At 37.0% G+C, this 23,932-nt stretch overlaps 1 pseudogene; it reads right to left on the minus strand.

Moving 5' to 3' along the window:
- The window catches only part of LOC149535612 (putative chromatin-remodeling complex ATPase chain), a 38,747-nt pseudogene that overhangs the window by 8,815 nt on the left and 6,000 nt on the right, over nucleotides 1-23,932 (minus strand).

Here is a 23,932-nt window from a genome sequence, read left to right on the forward strand (position 1 = left end):
GGGGAGGTATGACTCAGTAACCTCAAAACTTTTCACAAATTCAACACTTAATAAAATAATCCAATTATTATAGATCTAATCTACTGCATGCATGATAAACTAAAAGCATAAAATATTTTGAACACAATATTTGGTGACCCAAAAACCTTCCAAATAGAAAGTAAAACTCGGGAGGCAATGATACCCACAAAACTTCAATATTGCAACATAAAGTTTTCCTGTTAAGGCTTACATTGATCACTTTTGATGATCTGCCCTTTTAGGAGTAATTAATATTGCTAGGTTCACCTTGTTAGAAGTTTTACAAACATACAATGAAGTATGCACTCGGTAAAGAGATTTAAAGAAAAGATTGTTAAGTCTAACCTATTAAAGGATTTGAAGTTGATTCACCTATTAGGATAAAACAATATATCTCTTACTTACAACTGAATTGATGATTGAGATCCTTGAAGTATTTATATTCTTTGTGTGATAGATGTAACTTGACTACTCCTAATTTGACCTTGCAATACACTTTAATCTACTACTAATTCACATTTGCATTCTCTTCATTTTATTCGCATACACATTTCTCAAAATCACTTCTCTTGGGTATGATACAATACATTACATATATACCAAACCAATTCACATGACTACAAGGTTGACCAATACACAAGTTGACACTAATATTACTGAGTTAGCCCAAATGTAGAAACTTGGGTTCTGAAAATTGACTTGGTGACTTTCTGATACATGACGTCCACTGGCATTACTTAGCATTGCCATGCACTCGATAGAAGTAGAGGCTTGTCCATACTAATCACTTCAACATAGTTTCAAACTTAGTATACATTTGTGACTTGATAGATACAATGTAACTTGGTAAAAAATTTATTTCGTGTTTACCATGCCTGTACTTGGCAAACACTAGTCATCTCATCACTTAGTTAACACTGGCTTCACTTCACAAGAACTGATGACTTGATAGACACTATGAAGCTCAATGAACTCTAAACTACTTGGTAAGAACTGCTAGTCTTTGCACTGCCTGAATTCACTTTGTAACCACTAGAATGCTTGTCTGAACTATAGAAGCTTGGTAACCATTGAATTACATGGAAACCACTAAATTTCTTGGTAAACACTAAAGACTATTCAATGAGCTCGGTAAAAATATAGAATCTAAATAAGTTTTGTCACTAATAAAAAACTTGACTTAATGCCAACAATCTCCCCCTTTGGCATTTGTGACAAAAGCACTTATCAGAAAAAACTTATATATAGTGTAGTGTGATATTGACTTGGTACAGCATGTTGATTTTTTATTTTTCAAAATTTGTCTTTGTAACTCAGCTGTATATATATTTTTTATGTGTCTCCCCCATACAATATATATATTGTGTCATACTAAGTGTATCTTCTAATATGGTATAAATATCTCTCCACCTTAAATATATACATGTCTCTCTCCCCCTTTTTGGAAATAATGCCAAAGATTTATACATAATCTACTCATATAGAGACACCAAAATGTGAGAGAAATTCAGAATGTACCTTAAGAATAATATTTAAGGTCTTGTCCCAGTTTTCTTGCAAAATTTTGTAGGTTTGAAGAGTAACTTGGACTTCTATAGAGAGTTCAATCATATGATCTACAATTGAAAAATTATTGTCATGGATCAATGTTTTGGAATAAGAAATATGCTTCTGCATTGTATCCATGATAGGAAGGATCATATTTTGGATGTCTATGAGTGTAGACCAAATCCTTGCTTCCTCTCTCAATAATTCTACCTGCATATTTGATAAAAATCTGATCTTCATAAGGTGTGCAAAGCTTTAACTAAGGTCAAGTTGCAACTTTTGTGCACTAGCCTTCAGATTTTCATCAATCTTATTCAATTTGCCCTTAATTTCCTTTGTATACTTGGTAACATCACATAACTTTGCAAAAAGAGATGCCACATTTGTGTAGGAAGTTTCAAGATTTGACATAATTGAAGAAAGCTCTACTTGCTAAATGGCTATTTGCTGAGCAATGTGCTCAAGCATTTTATTATCAAACTTCTTCTCTACTTTATCCATTAGCTTATCTTGACCACTAGAATCTTCATTGAATTTGCTAGCCAACTCTTCTAATTGTAACAAAATATGTTGACAAGAATCAACATCAACACCTCTAGCCTTTGTCAGAATATTTTTAGCACTTTCAATGATCCTAAATTCTCTATTTCTCTCTTCTCTTAATTGCTTTTGCTTGGCTTTTTGTTCAAGAAGGTGACTAACTAATCTCATTTGTTCTATAGTGGCATTGTCAAAATCCAATTTGGGAATTTCAATATCTTTATCTAGATCTATATCTCCTTCTATTTCCTTTCCACTGATCAAAAATCTTGGTTGAATCTTTGGTTCAACTTCATAAATAAATGCTTTAGATTTTGGAATAGAAATAATAGTAGAAATAGTAGGGCTAGCAGTTAAAATTTTTATAGTGCCTACTGAAGGAATACTTACTGTATATGAGGAATGTGGCCTTACGCTTCACACACACACACTTCAACATGGTCCTTATTTGTGGATTCATCCCAGAATGAACATTGGATTGTTCATCCAAAAATCAACCGGCAAGGTGACTTGTTGCCTTCTATCTAAAGGGAATTGCTTGTTAGATATCCTTAGATTTGAGGTGTTAAGCAACCAAACCCTGTACAAATGAAGGATTTAAAAAAAAAAATGTGACTAATCTATATGAGAATGTAGATTAATCTAGAATGGAGTATGCACGTTTAATCTAAGAACATGTAAAAGAAAACTATGCTAAAATGTATGCATATTACTTCTATATGAAAATTACGTTAAATGAGAAGCAATTGAAAATGCAATAAGCTTCCAATGTGTATGCAATTTGGTAGAAATTCGATGCAAATTCTAATTTTCAACCTCTATAATGAGGAAATGAGGGTCTCTTAAATAGACTTTCCTAGAATCCATCAATGGTTGAGATCGATTTCAATCAACAGTCAGGATTGAAGATGAAGTTCAGTCATAAAGGAAGATTCTCAAATCAAAGGGAGTTAATTGGCTCAGATCTGAGTGTAATAGTCAGTCAACTCAGATAGACTTTAGTGTCAGAGTAAGTGATCTGAGTCATTTCTTATTTGATCAGCAGTGAATTGGGAATTTCCCTTTTTTGAACTGAAGAGAGATTTTGGAGAGATATTTAATTTAATAAAATGAGATATGCTCTCATAATTACCTTTTTCCATTTAATTAAATAATTCTATTTAATTAATTAGAGACACTTTTCTTATTTAATTAAATAACTTTATTTAATTAATTAAGAATGGCTTCCCATTTAATTAAATAACTTTGCTTGATTAATTATAAGTAGCTTCTCCATTTAATTAAATAATTTTGTTTAATTAATAGGCATATTTATTAAATTAAATAAATTTAATTCCATCAAACATTAGCCTTAGGAGATAATTTAATTTAATTAAAGTATAAATATTTTAAATTAAATTAAATTGCAATCAGTAGGTTTAATGTGACTAATATGAATCAATACTTTAGGAATTAAATAAAGAGTATGATGAATGCCGATTTAGGTTTTCTGCATTTGACAATTAAGTCAAGTAGTGAGTAGCAGAATAAGAATTGCCTATTAGAATAGGTCTTTAGAATCAATTAAAAATATACCAGAATTGGTGATCGTGGCAATAAGCCAATTTTGGGGTATTACATTTTGCCCCTCTTTGAATGAATGTGCATGCAACACATTCAATTCAAAGAAAAATTAGAAAGAATGATGCGAGGATCAAGAAGTAAGATTGGTTCCGAAATTGATGGTAAGAAAACCAATTTGATAAGCTTTTAAGGACTATCTCTAGAATAGAGCTTACTCCCAAGGAATCCAAGCAGAATGCCTAGATACCTAAAATTGATAAGCATTTAAAAGACAATCTCTAGAATGGAGCATAATCTTTAAGGATCCAGACAGAACATCTAGATACCTGAGATTGATATCATTTAGAATATTATCTCCAGAACAAATCTTAACCTTCAAGAATCTAGATATAACATCTAGATACTTGAGTTGATAGCATTTAGAAGATTATCTCCAGAATGGAGCGTAACTTTCAAGGATCTAGATAGAACACCTAAATACCTGAGATTGATAGCATTTAGAAGATCATCTCTAGAACGGAGCATAACCTTCAAGGATCAAGATAGAACACCTAGATACTTGAGATTGATAGTATTTAGAAAATCATCTCCAAAATGGATCATAACTTTAAAGGATCCAGATAGAACACCTAAATACCTGAGATTGATAGCATTTAGAAGATCATCTGTAAAATGGAGCATAACCTTCACGGATCCAGATAGAACACCTAGATACCTAAGATTGATAGCATTTACAAGATCATCTCTAGAATGGAGTGTAGCCTTCAAGGATCTAGATAGAACACCTAGATACTTGAGTTGATAAGATCCAATTATGAGTTGTAGAATCATCCCCAGAAGGAGGCTTGATCCTTAGGAGTTGAGGTTCAGACTATTCCAATACCTATCCCTCGAACTCTGAGAAGAGTTGTTATAAGGTTGATCAATTTGATAAAAAGATGAAACAAATGACAATGATGCCAGAAAAAGGGGACAAGATGCCCTGAGTGATGAGATGCCCCAAGTGACGAGGACACAAGATAGGAACAAGATTCTCCAAGCGATGAATATTCAGATTGATTTGAAATTCAAGTTCAATGATGTAATCATCCTACCTCCTCGAGAGTGAAATTGAAAGATGACACACCAAAAATATGATGTGAAGCTGTATATCATGAGATATAGAAGAAATCTAAGATTCAACAGAATGTAGAAGAGATTAGAATGATCTGAAGAATAAAGAAGAGATTAGAATGATCTGAAGAAATTTGGAAGTTGTTCTGAAGTGATTTTGAGGTCCAAAAGACCAAGTTTGACCAATAGTTGATTATAATTAAGCGAAGTTGACTTGAGTTGAAGGTTTTCAAAATGAATTTTTAAAATATGAAGAATTTAGAATTGAAAGGATTTCAGGAATACCAAGATATCAGATAAATTTAGACTGCATAAGCGTTTGATCGCATCGGTCCCCAAAACTTTAAAACATATTTTTGAGGCACTTAGGTGTGTCAAATTTTGAATTCGATCTCAAAAATGGATTCAAAATGGTCCAAATAGCCAAGGGGGTGATTTTTGCACAAATCGAAGCACTTTGAAAAATTTGGTCAACAGTTATATAAGGGTCCAAGGTGTCATTTTCAAACTCATTTGTGCTTTTGTCTTCTAGTGATTTTGAGCTATTAGAGAGATATAGTAGTGAACGTGAGATACCATCATTTTGAGCACTCTAGATGACACAGCCGACCAGTAGACTATGGACCACCAGTGAGTCATCAATTTACCATCATCGTACTTTCACTTTCACACTTTATGGGGTCATTTATTGCATATTTTAACATGTTTTAGGGTTGTCAAATTGGTCTTCACGCAAGACCTATCTTCTTTCACATGAAGATCTTATTTCTTCATGTGAAGAAATAGGGTGCGTTGTTTCTTCATGCATGGCAGGAGGATCTTCGTGCGAGAGGCACTTATCTCTTGTGTGAAGAATGAGATTCTTCACACAAAGGGAATTCATTTTTTGTGCGTGAAGATCTTGTCTTGCACAACAATGTGATTCTTTGCACAAGATTTAAGATCTTCGTGTGAGACTTCAAGAACTTCGCATGAAATTTCATGGCTTCATGCAAGATTTCTCAAACTTTGTGCAAAATTTCATGGCTTCGCATGAGATTTCAAGAACTTCGCACGAAATCCCATGATAGTCATGGTTAAAAGTTTCAATTTTGTGCTCAAAAATTGCATTTTAGTTTGTTTTGATGTATCATTTCAACTTGATACTGATCGTTTTGTTTGTCATTTTTGTTGTGCATGCAGGAGGTCTTTGGTGATGTCACATTCAAATCGTACTACCCACCATATGGGGAGTTATTCTAGAGTCTCGATGATGCTAATCAGGCACACATTGCTAAATTGAGTTTGTCTTCACTATGTCGGATTCCAGCCGTGATGGTAAATCATGGCTTATTGACAGCTTTGGTGGAGCATTTCCATTCGGAGATGAACACTTTTCATTTGCCAATGGGTGAGATGATGATCACCCCAGAGGATATATGGAGGATACTGAGGATCCCCTTTCACAGTGCTCAGGAAATCTATGATACAGTGCCCCGAGTAGGGACAGAGGCACTATCCATTATGTTTGGGAGAGAGCTACTGAGGGGCAAGGCCATCAGATGGGATGAGCTGATGCACACCTATGGATTGACACATAGGTTGGCATCTATGTTGGCTATATTTTTGAGCTATTTCTTATGTCCTGATAGAGGATAGCATGGTTTGGAGTGTGGGTGGGGAGCCATGCTTCGCAGGATGTTGGAGGCACCCAAGATCTCTGGGTGGGGTCAGTGCATGTTGGCCCATCTTTTGCATGAGATGCACGAGGTCATCTTCCATGAGAAGAAGACAATGGTAGCTGGAGTGTACATCTTATAGGTATGGGCATGGGAACACCTTCTTGTATGCAGGGCCATTTTTGAGGATGCCAGAGAGCCCATGGAGCCCTATATATGCAAATATCAAGGGCACATTACCCAGGTCCACCTGGGTAAGACTGAGCACTAGAGGATACATCTTGATGACCTGGAGTCCATTGTATGGTGACCCTGGAAAGAGATAGAGAACTGGGATGATGCTCCTAGAGAGCTACCATGGATGTTTAGTTCTCAACCTCTTGCGGGAAAGACCACATCAGTCATAAAGAGATTTGTGATTTCATGAGTGTGGCAAAAATATGGCTAACCATAAGACATTTCTGCTGAGTATTGTGCCTATGCTAGGTTGCAGAAGGATGTTGAGCAAGGATGGGAACCATGGATGGATCCAGGGTGATCCATGATAGATATTCATAGCCTAGCTATAGTTCAGTGGGACTACCTGCCAGAGGTAGTAGATGCAAGGATGACACCTATGTATCAGGCATTTTTGATCTGCCATCCATTCCCATGCTTTATAGATCTAGTGGGGATGGTAGGGTAGGCATAGAGGTAGGTGCCCTAGCAGCAGTAGGCACAACCATAGCTACCAAGTCAGCCACAGCAGCAGTCACAAGTCTAGCACTAGGTATAGTAGATGCAGATTCCCCCACATCAGATGGGATCAGACCTAGGTGTTGGGGGTAGTGGGACAGGACACAGTTGGTGCCAAAGACAGAGGACAAAGGAGCAAGCCCCTCAGTAGGAGGTCTCACAATAGTAGGTACCACCACAGTAGGAGGTGCCACCATAGTGGTAGGCACCAGAGATGCTAGATGAGGATATGCGAGATCAACCGGCAAGTGAGGTGCAAGAAATGGTTTGATGGTACCGAGAGTAGATTCATCAGGCCTCCTGATAGTTGGGGGATCTGTAGATTTCAATGGCAGTCTAGGATGCATAGCTAGTGGAGAGACAGTGAGAGATAGATCGATGGAGAGAGCACGCGTAGATTACTGAGCAGAGATTGGAGTTGGCACAGGATGAGGTCTACTTTCAATCAGCTCAAGGAGCTTATTATTATGTTGCATATATGAGTGCAGTATCAGATGTGACCCTTTAGGTTCAGCACTTCTTTGAGTATGCATGAGAGTCTGGAGGTGCATGACCTCTTGCTAGACCAGAGAGGCCACCACCACCTCCACCACCTGCTGCACCTGCTCCTCCTAGAGGCAAGGGTGTGGGATAGAGTTAGATGCTTTATGCCTGACTTTGATTTTTGATTTCTGGCTATGTATCAACTGGTGTGCCAGCACCACATGTATCATTTTTGATAGATTGCACTCAAGTAGCGCCCATTTTTGTATTGATCCATTCTTTTAATATATATATATATATATACTAGATCTTGAGCCAAGTATCCTTGTGTACATGTCATTGTCTATTTTCCTTTATGTTGATGTACATGAGATATCAATATGATGATAATGAGATACATGTTGTACTTTGATATGAATGCATATGTATTTTGATGTGATGTGATGTGATGTGATTATGAGCATGTATAGTAGATGTTCTGAGGATATGGATGCAATGCACATGGAAATGGATTGACATCTCATGTAGTGTTGCATGTTTTTTCTTGACAGTGACAGGGATTTCATTGAGGAGTACGAATTGACAAACCAAATGCTTGTGTAGCCATGAAGAAACTTGACATATTTGAAGATACCCCCAATCCTTCATCACATAGGGGAGAAATAGAATCACAACTAAATTGTGTGTGTATGCAAGTGAAGTATGTAATGCAAGACTATGTTAAATGCAACCCTAGGTCTAGTTACCAAGCTTCAATATTTAATCATCACTGGATATAGAAAAAAGCTTGTAGGTCATACAATTCCCACTAACATTGCAATCATGGAAATATGAATATAACATATGTTATTGGTTTTTCAAGATTAAATGTAAGCATTCAAGGCACAAGAAGCCAGAATGACCAGAACATTTGTCCGTTTTAATGTAGCAAGTTAACATAAGCATCAAAGCATAAACACTAGGATGACTAGAATGTTTCTTGCATACAAACATGCTAGACACATGGGAGATCTAGCTTATGCTAACTATTTAGTATTTATTCTATCCACAATGACCCTTGTGTTCATAACCTAAGATAGAAGTGTGCTAGATATACTCGCACTGATCTGTATGTTCACTTAGTAGGACGAGTATTAGTATTTACTATAGCATGAATAGTTCACTCCAAAAAACAAGGAGAAGAACTAATGTAATTGGCCTATTCATATAAAAGGAATCGAGGTACACACAGCCATCCAATACGAGATGGAGTCTCTTAGAGTGGACACCCCTTTTATAGGAATAAATCAACTTATTGGAACTAAACCACAGACAAAAAGCAAAGAAACAATCATGCTCCCAGTCATTACTTCTCTAGTTGAAGATGACATCATCGAGTTGCTTGAGGAGATATGATAAAGCAAAACAAAGAAAACAAAGAAAATGCTCAACATATCCAAACAAGTATATTTTTTTTAAGTTCAATATTTTTGGGATTGATGTCAAGTTTTAGTGTCCAAAAAATGTTTGAAATAAATATCTTCAGTAGGGTGACAACAATAGGTAGATGCAGTTAGAACAACTGGTGACTAAGGTCAAAGAGGGATCTTCATGATGAAGAGCCTAAGAGGGACTAAGCAATATTAGACAGACACGGTCAGGACAACTGGTGACTGATGCAAGAGAGATCTTCCATAAGGAATCTAGAGACATAACCAAAGCAACAGTAGGTAGACACACTTGAAACAACTGGTGACTGTTGCAAAAGAGATTATATGAGGAGAATCTTTGAAAATAAGGGACACTGGCAACAATAGGCAGACGCAGTGAGGACCACTGGTGACTGTCGTGAAGGAGATTCTATGAGGAGAATCTTAAAAATAGTGACACTAGCGACAGTAGGAAGATGCAGTGAGGACCACTGGTGACTATCATGAAGGAGATTCTATGAGGAGAATCTCAAAAATAGTGACACTGAAGGGGAATGCCCTTGAGCTGTGACAAGACTCAATCCATGCATACATGAGCAGAAAGTAGGAAAAGTAGTGAAGCAACTATACAAAGAGCCAGAAGATGTGTTTCCAGATGGAGCATTAGGAATAAGAGGTGCCTATTTACTAGGTTTTCACCTTCTTGGTAGAAATTTCTATTTTTTTGCTACCATGATGCCTATTTCTAGGTTTTCACCATTGGCACTTTTCTTATTTTTCAATTTTTTTTTTTGTATTTTTCTTTTTTTGATTTTTTTGTATTTTTGATTTTTCACTTTTTTTGGTGTTACCAAGGCGCCTATTGCTAGGTTTTCACTAGGGTAACAATTTTTTTCAGGACTTTTCACAATTTTTAGAATTTTTTTTCAAGACATATAAATATTTACAAAGAGCTTCCTGATATTAGATCAACTATAAAACCACTTTAGGTGGAGAGTGTTGATAGGTTCTTTGAGCACTTCTCTCTCGGTTGTTGAAAGCTAATAGGCACTAGATCCATATACTGCAGTAATGATGTACAGATCGAGCTAGTTTGGTTCAAACTATCTCTTTTGTACTTGTTGTTGTTGATTATTGGCATTCTCTCTCAGGATGAAATCACCCAGCTAGAAGTCATGTGGCTTGACCTTCTGATTGTAGCTTCTAGCCATTCTTTATTGATATGCTTGCAGATGATCACATTCCACTTGTTGTCATTCATCTAGTAACATAAGCTCTTGAAGCTGAGCTATCCTATAGTCATCATTAGTGATAAGGCCCTTCATAGAGATTTTCAAGGTAGAAATCTCAAGCTCTATTGGAAGCACAACATCCACTCCATACACCAAAGCAAAGGGAGTCGTGCCTGTTGGAGTTCTGATACTTGTTTTGTATGCCCACAAGGCTGAGTTGATCTGGAGATGCCAGTCTCTCCCTGACTTACTGACTGTGCGATGAAGAATTTTAAGGAGCACCTTATTGGATGCCTCAGCTTGGCCATTACCCTGGGGGTAATAAATGGAAGACCAATGTTGTGTGATCTTGAATTTCTTGCATAGTTCCTTGAGGTCTTTATTCTTGAATTGTCCTCCATTGTTAGTAATGATTGAGGATGGTACACCATATCTACAGATGATGTAGTTTGTGATGAAAAGTGCTATAGTTTTTCCATTAGCAACTGTGAGAGGTACTGCCTCTACCCACTTCGTGAAATAATCTGTAGCCATGATAATGAACTTATGCCCATTAGAGGAGGTTGGGTGGATCTGTCCCACCAAGCCAAAGGCCCATTGTTGAAATGGCCATGCTGTAATAGAGGGAATCAGCTCTTTGGCTGGAGCATGGATGAGATTCTCATGTAACTGACACTGCTTGTAGGACCTAGCATACTTGATAGCTTCTTGCTCCATTTTGGGCCAATAGTAACTAGCATGAAGGAGTTTGCAAGCTAGTGTCAGGCTATTAGAATGAGATGTGCAAATGCCCTCATGAATGTCAATTAGTGCGCATTTGGACTCTTTGGGTTCTAAACATCTAAGGAGTGTTTCGTCGAGACCTCTCCTATACAGAGTGTTAGCAATAATGACATAATGTGAAGCATTATGGATTAGGTAACATTTCTCATTTTGGGTTAGACCTTCTAGAATTGTTTGATTATGAAGGTAAGAATAAATGTGATGGTAGCGAGATGATTCTTGTCCTATAATGGAATAGATCATCTTAGAATCAGGGGTGTCATAGGCTGGGTAGTGTAACGCTTCAACCAAGAACTCATGTTGAAGATCATTTTCAGGCATTTGTAGCAAAGAGGCCAGAGTGCCCATGGAATCAACTGCTTTATTATCTACTCGTGGAACTTGCTGGAAGGTGATGTGTATAGAATACTTCTTTAAGTCATCAACCATGAGCTTGTAAGGAATTAGTTTCTCATCCTTTATTTGATACACATCATTAACCTGGTTGACAACAAGCTAAGAGTCACCAAAGATATCTAACTGATCCACTCTACATTTAGCTACAATTTTCATGCCATTGATCAAAGCCTTGTATTGAACAATGTTGTTTGTACAAGGAAACAAAATCTTGTATGCTTTGGGTAAAGAGTATCTCTGTAGTGTAATGAAAAGTAATCCAACACCTGATCCTTTTTGTGTGAAGGACCCATTGAAGAACATAACCCTTGTGTGGTGCATGAGTGTCAGAATTGAGTCATCTATGAAATCAATGTTCATTGGCAAAAGATTTTTTACGGGTGCGTTGGCCAACTGGTCTGTAATTTTCTATCCCTTAATAGCCTTGTGTTCAGCATATTGGATGTCAAAATTACTGAGTATCATAACCCATTTAGCCAATCTTCCTGTGAGAGCTTCCTTATTGAGCAAGTACTTTAGTGGATCTATTTTAGCCACGAGCCGTGTAGTGTGGGCAAGCATGTAGTGTCTCAACTTCTGGGAAGCAAAGACAACTGCCAAACAAGCTTTCTCAATAATGCTATAGTTCTTCTCATAAGAGACCAATGTTTGGCTCAAGTAGTAAATATCTCTTTCTTTGTTGTCAGTATCTTCCTGAGCTAATAGGATGCCCAGAGATGTTTCAGTGGCTGAAATGTATAAAATAAAAGGCTTCCCATGAGTAGGAGGCATCAGGATGGGTGGATTAACAAGATATTGTTTGATTTGTGTTAAGCTTTGCTCACAATCCTGGCTCCAATTGAATTTCACACCCTTATGTAAGGTCTTTGTGAAGGGTTGTGATCTATCTGCCAATTGTGAAATAAACTTACATATGAATAGATTGAAGCCTCCCCTGTAGCCCTCTCATCTAGCTAATGTCCCGAGGTGGCAGCATGTCCATTATTTCTTGTACCTTTTCCTAATCTACCTCAATTCCTTTTGCAGAAATAATGTATCCCAACAACTTCCCTGATGTGACACCAAATGTGCATTTCTTAGGATTGAGTCAAAGATTGAACTTTTCCATACGATCTAAGATGGGACCCAAATCTTGTAGATGAGTATTGCATTTAGCACTTTTGACCAAGGTATTGTCAATGTAGTCCTCCATGGTTCTATGCATCATGTCATGGAAAATTGTAGTAACAGCTTGTTGATACGTAGCACTATCATTCTTCAAACCAAATGGCATCGCATTCTAGCAAAAGGTTCCCCATGCACATGTGAAAGCCATTTTCTCCTGGTCTTTTGGTGTAATTTTTATCTAATTGTATCCAGAAAAACCATCCATAAGTGAATACATCTCATAGCTAGCCATCATGTCCATGATCATATCAATATTAGGGAGCAAAAAGGCATCTTTAGGACATGCTAAGTTAACATCACAAAAGTCTGTACAAACCCTGATAGATTTATCGTGCTTGGAAATTGGAACGATATTGGATATCCATTCAGCATAATACATTGCATAGATGAAACCAACCTTTAGGAGTTTCTCCAATTCTGCTTTGATGAGTAATGTAACGTGAGGGTACATTTTTTAAAGCTTCTATTTAACTAGTTTGATGCCTAATGCTACGGACAAATGATGCATGATAAGATCAGGATCCAATCCTGGCATGTCAGAGTATGTCCAGGAAAAATTTATGTTCTTTTCCTTGGAAAAAGTAATGAATTGTTTCTTCTCTTTAGGTGATAGTGACTATGCCAGATGTATCATATGAGGATGTTCTTCTATGCCCAGGTTAATTGGCTGCATCAACTCTATCAACACTAATGATCTGCCCTAAAAGTGATTGAGGCTAACATCAAATATCTCAATCACACAATTAAAAGGAAAAAATGCAAAAGGTCCGATGGTGAAAACCACATTGTGGCAATGTCAAAACCCAAAAAAGTAAAAACAAAAGATGTATCCAAGGGTGAAAACCTCTTTGAGGCCACATTTCTTAGGATTGAGCCAAAGACTGAACTTTTCCATATGATCTAAGATGGGACCCAAATCTTGTAATTGAGTATTGCGTTTAGCACTTTTGATCAAGGCGTCATCAATGTAGTCCTCCATGGTTCTGTGCATCATGTCATGGAAAATTGTAGTAACAGCTCGCTGATACGTAGCACCAACATTCTTCAAACCAAATGGCTTCACATTACAGCAAAAGGTTCCCCATGCACATGTGAAATCTATTTTCTCTTGGTCTTCTAGCGCAATTTTTATCTGATTGTATCCAGAAAAACCATCCATAAGTGAATACATCTCATAGCCACCCGTCATGTCAATGATCATATCAATATTAGGGAGCAGAAAGTCATCTTTAGGACATGCTAAACCCTGATAGATTTATTGTGCTTGGAAACTGGAACAATATTAGATATCCATTTAGCATAATCAATTGCATGGATGAAACTAGCCTTTAGGAGTTTCTCCAATTCTGCTTTGATGAGCAATCCAACATTAGAGTGCATTTTTTGAAGCTTCTATTTAACTGGTTTGATGCCTAGTGCTATGGAAAAATGATGCATGATAAGGTCAGGATCCAATCCTGGCATGTTAGAGTATGTCCAGGGAAAAATTATTTTCTTTTCCTTGAAAAAAGCAATGAATTGTTCCTTCTCTTCAGGTGATAGTGACTGTGCCAGACGTATCATATGAGGATGTTCTATGCCCAGGTTAATTGGCTACATTGGTTCTATCAACACTGATGATCTCTCTTGAAAGTGACTGGGAAGGACATCAAATATCTCATCCATAGGCACCTCAGAGAGGTTTTCACCCTTGGATACATATTTTGTTTTTACTTTTTTGGGTTCTAACACTGCCACAATGTGGTTTTCACCATTGGACCTTTTGCATTTTTTCCTTTTAATTGTGTGACTGAGATATTTGATGTTAGCCTCAGTCATGTTTATGCTTTGTTCATTGGTGGAAGACATTACAGGTTCGATAGCGTTTAGGTAACAGGCAAGAGCATAGTCATTCTAGAATGTGGGAACTTCACTAGATGTATTAGGGTTCCAGTCTATAAGCTCAGGATGTGTGAGTGAGATAGTAGTGGCTAGTTCAATTGCATTCACCATATAGTCATTAAGTTCTTGGACCAGAAATTTGAGACCTATGACAACCTCGTCCGCAGGTGTGTTCAAACGCCTCGGAGTGCAAACATTAGTAATTGGCGACTCTAGGACACTAGTTGAATCCGACCCATGTGACCTAACTCTAGATGTTTCACCCACTTCAATTTAGATTTCATAGACATGCACTTGGTCAATTTCTTTATCAGTAGTCACTTCTAAAAGAGATTCAAACTCATATTCCTTAGAAACAGTGCTACATGGATAGAGATTATAGAACTCCCCAACAATGATAGGGACATAGTCACCTTCATCCTTTGGGTTTTTACACAAATACTCAACACAACATGAATGACTAGATTATCCCTTTTCTGAATGATATTTGAATTGCTTAGTATTTTCCTTAGAAGAATCACTAGTATCATCCATAGTGCTAACATATGGCACAAATTTATCTAGCTCAGCAAAGAATTTAACGAGATCATAAGGGATAGGATGACGATAGGAATCCTCATCATTAGATTCTTCCTCTCAAGTATCTTGCTCAAATTGTGGCTCATTTTTAGATGAATTCTCAGGTTTGGGGATGAATTTATTTGATCCCAAATGGAAAGGGACACTTTTAAACCCTATGCCAATTGTATCACTATTGCTTTGAACTCTTTCTTTGATAGGATCAATTAGGCCACTGTTATTGCACCCAATAGGGCCAGTTCCCTTATAACCAAAATGATTCATAAGCCTAAGACCAGGTCCATATTTCTTAGGAGTGATTCCTCGAGCTTGTTCTGTTAGGTCCATTGAAGCCTCTTCTTTGCAAAGCCATGCAAAAATGACTCTGTTTTCACTTTCATCTTCTAAGGGAACTGTAGCCTTGACAAAAGTGCCATTATACTTGGTTTGAGGTGTCAGCACGAATGGCTTCTTTGCCTCTGAGGGTCTCCCATAATGTTGAGGGGACTCTGGGAGAGATGTTAATGACATCACTGGTTCAATGTGGTACTCTCCCATGCTATTTTCCTTCAGTTTGAATGACTGCTCAATTTTTTTCAACTTATTGTCATGATAATTAGTGGACTCACAATTAGCAAGGATGAAAGTTTCAGTAGCTTTGAGCATATTGCAGGTGTAGCTAGTAGTGGTAGGAATAGTAACTTCGAAGCCATGAAATGGGAACTTGATGCATTGGTGGTATGTGGATGGTACAGTGCACATCTCATGTAGCCATGGCCATCCTAACAGAATGTTGTAGGCCAAGGGAATGTCAAGCACCTGACAGGTGACATCCCTTTCGATAAGATCGACACGAATTGGTAAAACCACAAGACCTAGAGACTTACATTCCACTTCGTCATATGTTTTGATAGTGATATTTCTTTGAGGATCAATAGAGTCCTTAGAATAATTCAATTGTCTAAGTAGAGCAGCAAAAACAATATTTAGGCCAACACCGTTATCAATGAGTACCCGACGAATACGTGTCTGATGGATCATAACCTCGATGTGTAGAGGTTGATTGTGTGGGTGACTCAGCAAGTTGTCATCTTCCTTAGAAAAAGTCATAAGATATGGTGAGGTCAGATGACCTACCATGGATTGAAATCACTCAAGATCAAGATTTTGGGGAACATTTGCCTCAGCGAGGGCTTTATCTAGAATCTGCCTATGAGCAGGTGAGATTTTAAGTAGGTCAAAGATGGAAATCTGAGCATTAGTTTGTTTCAGTTGATTGAGAACACTATAACTAGTTGGAATCAAGTTTGTTGTGAGTTGTGCACCTTTTCCAGATGGACGAGCAAGGTTTTTATCTTTGTGTTGTTCAAGATCTGAAGTAGGAGGTGCAGGGCCTTTGAGCACTAACTTGGTGCATGAGCGAGTAACAACATTAGCACAATGTTGTGAAGGCATATTATCCATTTCATTGGAGGTAGGGCCCTTCAAGATAAATGGTGTCTTGGGTTTGTCATTATCTTTCTTGCCCTTAATGGTAATAACGTTGCAATATTCAGAATCCATAGGCTCAACCATGTGAATGACATTGTCATCATTGGAATATGTATAGTTGACCTTGTTGTAGGGTTGTGGTTTTGAAGTCTCTCCTTTTTCATAAGCTGGGAAAGGTTCTTTGAATGCCTTGTGATCCAAGTTTTTGTTATGTCCATCTACCACAAGATCACCAGCATCAATCATGTCCTGGACTTTATGGTGCAATTTTATATAGTTGCTAGTATTGTGTCCCTTATTTTGGTGATACTCATAGAATGAGGTCTCATTCCACCATGGTGGACATGGTTGTGGATCATAGGGATGAGGGTTATCCATTGGTCAAATAAGCATATGTTGTAGCAATGTTTTGTAATCCACATCCAAAGGTTCCCCCAAAGGTGTATACTCTCATTTGGGGTGTGTTGTCCAAGAGTTTCTCATTTTTTTCCCAAATGTTTTGTTGTCTAGGGGAGGTTTATCAGCATTTTTTGCTGCTTTGAGGCCGTCTGTGAGATTAAATGCCATTTTAGCAGGTTTGGGTGTGACATTGTCAACAACTCCATCATGTACGATTTCTCAATTCTTGTTGACATGTTTGATTTTATCCCTGTTGGAAGTGGAACCTTGTTTTATGTCTCTCTGAAGAGTGAGTTCACCTTTCTTGACCATAAATTCTTCAATGTGGATAGCCTATGTAATCATGTCTTCAAAGGTATGTGCACCTTGTAGTTGGACTCTATACCTGAAATCAGGTAAGAGGTTATCAGTGAAAATGTCAAGCTTCTCCATTTCTAGGATTTTATGGGAATACTTAGTGTATAGTTATCTCCATCTTTGGAGGAAAGTGAGGAAAGGTTCTCCAACCTTCTATTTAAGGTTGCATAGATCTCAAATATTGACAGGATGTTGATTTTTATGAGAATATTGCTAAACAAAGAGATTGGCACTTTCATCAAATGTCTTGATACCAGGAGGTAAATGTGAGAACCATTCCAAAGCCTGACCACCTAGGCTTCTAGGGAATAAACACATGAGGTAGGTTTCATCATGTATAAAATCCATAGAAAAAGCACCAAATTCCTACAAGTGGTCTTGGGGATCAGTAGTACCAAAGTACTTGTCATATTTGGGTAGTTCTACACCTCATGGGAAAGGTGGCATGTTTATGCTTTTGCCAAATGGAAATGGACAAAGAGCATCCAATGTGTATGTTTTTGTGGGTTTCTCTTTCTCATGCATCATCTGAGTCAATTAGTCTTGCATAATTTTCAATTGTTTTTGCAGTTTAGAGGTCTCAGTTTCTTCTTCAGGTGTGACAATGGTTTCCACATTGAAATGAGAAGGTAACTTTGCTCCCTCTTGGGCAAGTTTGAGAAAGTATTTTTCTTTCTCTTTATTGAGTAAGATTCCCATGACCTTTTGGAAGTTTTTGTCTCTTTGAAATTTTTCTATGTGTTCAGGAAGTATTTCCACTTCTTCTTGTTCCTCATCGGTGTCATAGTCTTTCTCTTTCTCTTTGTCATTCTTAGGTGTTTCTTGATGTCGACTATGACTACCATGTTCAGGTTCATGATTAGTCATTATAGGAACATGTTCAGTTTCAATGTGTTGTGTTTCAAAAGATCCTCTGAAAAAAGGATCAGACATCGTGTTTGGTAATGCAGGACCTCTACCTATCTTGGTATCCTCTTGGTACAAAGGATTCCTAATTTGTTGTAGGTTTATGGAAAATGTTCATTGAACTCGAGATGACTTGGCAAGTGAGGGAGATCATGAAGATGCCTCGCTAGCCGAACTAGATATAGATTTCATAATCAAAGGTAAAAAACCTCTGCTACAATTATGACCCCTAGTACGACCATGTCTAAGGTTATGGGGATAAAGCACATTGCCACTTCTAGTTACGATAGTCATAGAAAAGGACAAGAAGCTAGAACCTGGACAAGGACTACACTAAGACTGAGTCTTAAAGAGGACAAGATAATAGTAAGAATGTTGTTCACTAAGGCACAAATGGTCTGATTTAAAGGCTAGAACAACCAGAGATTATGACCAATGTGACACAAAGTATGACAAGCATTAAGAGGAGGACCAAAAATAACTTATGAGACAAGACTAGTCAAAGTGCAAGATACAAGCCAAAAAATGGCAAATGGATGTAGAAAAGGGCAACGTACAGGTCACAGATAGCTAAATTAGACCAAAAGTAGAAATGCTAACACAAGATCTTGTGTGAGAAACCTTTATAGGCCACGTGAAGAAGTTTTATGAGCCACACGACAAAATTTCCTGTATCGCGTGAAAGTCAGTGATAGTGGTTTAATTTCGTGCAAGGAAGTTCAGAGGGTTGCGTGAAGATTCATGATAGAAGTTTAATTTTGTGTTTGAAAAAAATGATTTTGCGCAAGGAAAAAATGATTTCACATGAGACTGAAAATTTTTTTACGCGAGAAGGCAGACTAGTTTTACAACAATGACTGGATTTGACAAGATTTTTGAACTTTTGGGATAGAATAGACATATTTATCAGACAAATCTGATTGGACAAGCAGCAAGGTTGATTGAGTAAGATGTTTGGACAAAGTTTCAAGTTTTCAATCCAGGAAAAGTGTTTAAACAAGACAGTGGGGAGCAAGCAGTAGTTGAAAATAGTCCTACCGAGGACAAAGCAACTCGACAGGATAGAGGAGTATTGACTTTTGTTTGTTGTAACTAGTTTGGACTTTGTTGATGACTTGATAACAAACACACTTTATCCCTAGAAAGAAAAATTGGTAGAGAAGGAAAAACCTTTGTTCCACATCTTATGCGCATGCGTGTACCTCACATAGCCATGTCACCCTCTAGAGGGTGCCCATGTTTTTGGTATATTCAAAGGACTCAATAGTATATGCTGAATGAGTGCCCTTGTGGCAGGGGACGAGCGTGTATACCACCTTCAAACTTCTAGTAGCATGCCTATGGTGAGTTCTAGAAGAGAGATTCTTCCCTCTCCTTGCAAAAAGATTATGTCTCCTTTCAGAGGTGAATCGGGTGGCTTCTAACTAAAAGGTTTTTACTTGACATCTGTTCGAATTAATCCTTGGTGGCTCCGATGGAAGAATTGAGGCCAGCAACCCACACTAGCATCTAAAAGTGCACACTACTTTCTTAACAAGCCAGGGGCCAGTGCCAACCAGTGTACAGACAGAGCTTCCCCTTGATATGCGATATCAAGAATTAAGGGGAAGAAATTAATCCAACTTTGGAGTCTTTCACTTTACAAAGCATCTTGATTATAGTGAGTTGGAATCTCCGACGAAAGGAGTGTGCTCACTTGGGTCATTCCCAGAGCTTGAATCACTTCGGTAGGCCCTCTAAAGGATCAACATGGACTGTAGTTTAGATCTAAGGGTCCGAGTTTCTGATTTCCTTCAAGGGGAAAGAACATAATCCTCTTTCTTATTTCCTTGCCCAAACATGCAAGACAAATTAATTACTGACTTGGCTTAATCATTCCAAACTCATTCTTCCTTAAAGATTTCGATTCCCTTAAAGGAAATCACTGTCATATCATAGAAGAGAGCAAGCTTTGGAGAACCACCAAGCTACTTACCTTCTTCAAAATGCTGTCTTTCGCAAGTGTCTAGGTTTCTAATTAACTCTTGGTCATGACCTCTAAGAAGTGAAGAGCATATTTCCCTATTCTTTCATCTTGCACCCTAGGAAGTTCACAAGCTCCTAATTAGACTAATTTTGAAAGCAGGAAAAGAAGACACACATTGTTTTGTGGGTTTGAAATACGGTCTTTGACAAGCGTATCTTCAACAAGCGTCCTACAAGCAAACAATCAATCTATTTTTGAGTGGGTTTTAAAAGGAGTCTTTGGCTAACATCCTATAAAAAATGGTTAAGCTACAAGAAATCTAAAGGAATAGATCAAGACAAGCACGTTAATGAAATCAAACAATCTGAAGATCGAAAAATAATGCTTAAAACTGAAATTGTTGTCACAAGATTTTGCGCAAAATCTTTTTCATAGCTGCGTGAAATTGTTTGAAGCTCGCACAAAATTGTTTTATGTCTCGCGTGAAGAAAATAGGTGCCACTTGAAGTTTCATGCGGTCAGCCACTTTCTCGTGCGATACAAAAAGAATCTTCGCACGAAGATTCTAGGTCCTCGTGCAAAAATGAATAGTCTCGCATGAGGATTCTCAAATCTGTACGAAACAGTATGGATAGAAAAAATGAAAATGATAAAAAAATGTAGAAAGAGGCTAGAAAAGTTGATTTTATTGGCCCCACGGTGGGCGCCAAAAATGTATATGCAAAATGTGGCCTTACACTTCACACACACGCTTCAACATGGTCTTTATTTGAGGATTCATCTTGAAATGAACATTGGATTGTTCATCCAAAAATCAACCGGCAAGGCGACTTGTTGCCTTCTATCTAAAGGGAATTGCTTGTTAGATATCCTCAGATTTGAAGTGTTAAGCAACCAAACTCTCTACGAACGAAGGATTTAAAAGAAAAAGCAACTAATCTATATGAGAATGCAAATTAATTTAGAATGGAGTATGCACGTTTAATCTAAGAACATGTAAAAGAAAACTATGCTAAAATGTATGCATATTACTTATATATGAAAATTAAGCTAAATGAGAATCAATTGAAAATGCAATAAGCTTCAAATGAGTATGCAATTTTGCAGCAATTCGATGCAAATTCTAATTTTTAACCTCTGTAATGAGGAAATGAGGGTCTCTTAAATAGACATTCCTAGAATCCATTAATGGTTGAGATCGATTTCAATCAATGGTCAGGATTGAAGATGAAGTTTAGTCATAAAGGAAGATTCCCAAATCAAAGGGAGTTAACTAGCTCAGATCTAAGTGTAAGAGTCAGTCAACTCAGATAGACTTTAGTGTCAGAGTAAGTGATCTGAGTCATTTCTAATTTGATCAGTAGTAAACTAGGAATTTCCCTTTTTTGAACTGAAGAGAGATTTTGGAGAGATATTTGATTTAATAAAATGAGATATGCTCTAATAATTGCCTTTTTCCATTTAATTAAATAGCTTTGCTTGATTAATTATAAGTAGCTTCTCCATTTAATTAAATAATTTTGTTTAATTAATAGGCATATTTATTAAATTAAATAAATTTAATTCCATAGTACATTAGCCTTAGGAGATAATTTAATTTAATTAAAGTATAAATACTTTAAATTAAATTAAATTGTAATCATTAGGTTTAATGTGACTAATATGAATCAATACTTTAGGAATTAAATAAAGAGTATGATGAATGTTGATTTAGGTTTTTTGCATTTGACAATTAAGTCAAGTAGCGAGTAGAAGAATAAGAATTGCCTATTAGAATAGGTCTTTAGAATTGATAAAAAAATAGACCAGAATTGGTGATCGTGGCAATAAGCCAATTTTGGGGTATTACACTTACTAGAATACTCAAAGAATCCAAAACTGATGTACTTGCCAAGCTTCCCAAAGTTGAAGTATTTATAGGTGAGGTACTGATAGAAGTATGCATAACTGAAGAATCCAAAATTGTACTTATCACTAAAGAAGTCAAAATTATGGAACACTTTGTATCAATTGTAGAGGCTAACTCAGTAGGTAAAGGATAATGTAGCTCAGTGGATGAAGTGGTAGACACTTCTATTTGTGATGTGCTAAGCTGAGAGGTAGCAGGGAGTGATTGGACATTTGATGTATCAATGGTTGTCACAATCAAAGGTGTTAAAGCTATCTCTACACTTGATGATGTTGCTATTGTTACTAGAGAGTGAGGAAGGGAGGCTATGACAATTGTTGATATCTTAACTAGATCACTCTCTTCTTCTTGCCTAGCTTCCTCTTCAGCTTCATCCTCTTTTCCTTCTTCATCATCCTTCATCAACTCTTGATAATCTTTAGAATCAATGGTGATAGAAGGAGTATTGTCTTCATCATTTTCTTTATCCTTGTCACTTTCATCATCATCATCTTTGATCTCAAAAGGATTTTCATTTGGTTTGTGTAGATGATAAACATTCTTCCACATATTTTTCGCATCCTTGACTACATTAAATTTTAGAGTCATCTTTTCTTCATAGATTTTTTTACCTCAGCATTGGTAATGCTCAGTAAAAATTGTCTTAGAGTTTTCTCATATATGTCTTTTGTTGTTTGCATGGTTGATTCCCATCTTGGCTTTAATCTTTCTAATAGCTCATTAGAAATTTGAGGTGCTATCTAATCAGGGGAATACTTCCATTTTCCCATCTTGGTTAGTACCAACTCCTCAATCTACATCTTCCCAACCTCTGACCTAGTTTCATACTTTAATGCTTTGAAATTGGTTATGCCTACACCTTCTTCCATTTTTTTAAATATTTCCTAGAAGATGAGAGGAGGCTTATTGAACACAACTTCACTACCACCTTTCTTCTTGGATCGTCTTGAGAATATTGTAGTGGAGGGCTTGGGTGGCTTGGTGATAATCACCTTGCCTTTCTTTCTTGCAGTCTCTTCTTCCTTTTCAGATTCATCTTCATTCTCAAATTCCTCCACATATTCACCTTTTCCCTCAGTAAGAATACAAGGGCCATTTTCTATTTTCAACTTTGTTATCTTCCTCTTTCCCTTGTTTACTACCTGTGGAAGGTTAATTTCAAGTTCAATTCTAGCTTTACCTTCTTCATAGGTTCCAAAGAGAGGTTCCTTTGGATATACAGGCTCATTAACCAGGGCTTCAATGATGTCTTTTGTCTCATCAATATTAACCTCATAAGGAAGAGGTTTTACTCACATTATTCAAGGCCTTACGAATTGGATGTATACTCTATCACTATCAACCATAAAACAAACATCATCCTTATAGTGTTCAGCAAAAATCTGTGGTATTCTAAACCTATTATTCATCTTTTCTTTGAAGGATTCAAAATAATTATCCATGATACTATCAAAATTTTCACCCATTTTAGTTATAAACTCATTTATCTGATGTAAGACTAGTGTGTCTTTCCTCTATACAACTGTGCTTTTAGAAGGGAAAAACTTTTGAACATTGAAAAACAAGCATGTCAACAATGAACCAAACTTACATGGGTTATTCATTGAGGTTCTTATGCTTTCCATATTCTTTTTTAGCTATTTCAACATCAAATCTACTGGATCATATGACAAATTCTTCTTAACAACCTTATAAACTAGGTCAACTACTTCACATGACACACTATTGAGTTGACTTGAGTTGTAAATCTTATGAGCTATCACATGAATGCCAAATTTGAGTTCTAAATTAGATACACTGCTAATTTTCATTCCTCT

Source organism: Cupressus sempervirens, chromosome 10 (assembly GCF_028749045.1).
Source record: "Cupressus sempervirens isolate cs-2001-9-10 chromosome 10, ASM2874904v1, whole genome shotgun sequence".
Lineage (NCBI taxonomy): Eukaryota > Viridiplantae > Streptophyta > Pinopsida > Cupressales > Cupressaceae > Cupressus > Cupressus sempervirens.